We start from the raw sequence: 2328 nt of genomic DNA, 5'->3' as shown, positions 1-2328 counted from the left end.
CGCCGCCGGTTTTTCTGGTCCGTCCCGGTTTTTTAAAAACCCTAGATTTGTTTGGTTTTTTGTATCGGTTCAGTTTTTCCCCGGTTTTCTTGGTTTAGGTTAAATAATGAACATTCGTTCGTTAGTTCGTTCGTTGAATAACGAACGTTCGTTCATTAGTTCGTCTTAACAAACGAATTTCGCCCGTTTGCCTCTGCTAGCGAACGTTCGCACCGTAGTCTTTTTATTTTTATTTTATTTTAGGCCAGGGACCTATCCGCGATTATTTTTATCACAGATTAGCCCATGATCTTCAAACCCTCGCAACTTTTTAATAGTTCGTCCAAATCCAGTGAAACCAACGCCAAAATCTTCGTCTCAAGCCTATCTTTCCGGTTAATCCACTTGAACATGATTTGGACAATTTAAAATTTGGTTTCAAGTATATTTGAATTCGAAGTTCTTTTGACCGTAGTTTCAGTTCCGTAGCTCCGATTTGATCGATTCTTTTTGCAAATCGAATCTCTTCAGTTGAACTTTCAGATTGGATATTCTTATTTGTGTTTTACCCTTGCATCTATTCTTGAGTGCTTATGTATGGTATTGTTTATTTGCGATAGAATTCCTGGAGTGCGAAGCGTGCTACTACGAGTCTCTAGGGTTTGCGGATCGTCAGCAAGGCAAGTAACACATTGATCATACCCTATATTACCCAGATTTTTACAACCTTCAAACACTGCATGATTAGGATGTGACTAACATGTGGGTACTGGGAAGTAGTTGATGAGGTAGAACTTATTGCCCTTTTATTATCAAACCCTTGGGAGTTACTTCTACGTTATGCTTATATTGCCATGCTATGCTCGTAGACGTGGATTGGGCTTCAGTGTATCCATGACAGATGTGAGATGGTTAATTAATGGTTAACTTAAGGTGGCTACTTAAACACACATCTGGGTGGATTGCTTGCGGGCACTTAGAGAATCCAGTGTTGTCCTAGGATATCCCGGAGCACCCATGTGATCATCCTATGTTTCGCCACCCAGGCTCAAAGGGATCATAAGATTATTCATGCTAGAAACTTCCGTGTGCACACTACAAAAAAATACACTTCCGTGATGATACATGTTTGTCACAGTAGGTCGCGTTTTTTGTAGTGCATGTACATCCATGACGATTTTATGACAGAATCAAGATAGTCATACCTATGATGTCGTAGAAGTATTCCATGACATTACCAGAATTATCATCATGGAAGTGTCCACTTCCATGATGATAAATCACGCGTCATAGAAGTGCTTTCATCAAGGGTGACCGACACGTGGCGTCCATCGTAACGGAATGCCTTTAAGCTATCCGGTCCGGTTTTGGATCCGATAACCCGTTAACAGCCCAGACCAATGGGGATTTTCCACGTGTAAAATCATCATTGGCTGGAGGAAACACGTGTCAGCTCCGCGTTGGCACAGGTGTCTGTCATCCAATGGGCGAGATGCGCCTATGATATGTTGACACATGGACCGGCCCAAAAGTGGCCCATAAAGTTTAAAAGGGCCGACCCAACTAAAGGCCCGCAAGATTTTGCAGACCATAATGGGCCGGCCCAGCTAAAGGCCCACGAGATTTTGCGTACCATAATGGGCTGGCCCAACTAAAGGCCCACAAGATTTTGTGGGCCATAATGGGCCGGCCCAGGTAAAGGCCCACAAGATTTTTGCGGGCCAAATGGGCCGACCTAGGTGAAGGCCTACCAGATTTTTGTGGACCATATTGGGCCAGCCCAGCTAAAGGCCCATGAGATTTCGCCGACATTAATGGATCGGCCCAGCTGTAGGCCCACAAGATTTTGAGGACCCTAGTAGGCCGACCCATTAACTGGCTGCCATGTTTTGGGCCAAATGCCGGCCCATATTGATCTGGTCCATTAATGGCCTACCACGTTCCGGGCCTAACAATGGCCCATATGAGATCCGGCCCATTAAAAGCCTACCACGTTCTGGGCCATATTACGGCCTAGATCAGGTTTGGCCCTTTAAGAGGCTTTGGGCTAAATTATTGCCCATATCAGATTCGGCCCGTCAACTAGACGCTACGCTTTTGGGCCCACTTGCTAAAGGCCCATTTAGTAATTTAGGCTGATATTAGTTTTGGCCTGTTAAGAGCCCGTTTAACATTTCAGCCCTATATTAATTTCGGCCTGTTAAAAGCCCGTCATATAGTTGGGCCTAACTATGGCCCGGTTTGCATCCGTCCTGCTCGCAGCCTATAATCTGATTGGGCCAAACAAGGACCGAGACAATTTTGGCCTGTTAAAAGCTCGTGATTTGATTGGCACAATCATGGGCCAGG

Source organism: Triticum aestivum, chromosome 1A, assembly GCF_018294505.1.
Source record: "Triticum aestivum cultivar Chinese Spring chromosome 1A, IWGSC CS RefSeq v2.1, whole genome shotgun sequence".
Lineage (NCBI taxonomy): Eukaryota > Viridiplantae > Streptophyta > Magnoliopsida > Poales > Poaceae > Triticum > Triticum aestivum.
The sequence above is the reverse complement of the archived record's forward strand: the minus strand, read 5'-3'. Positions refer to the sequence as shown.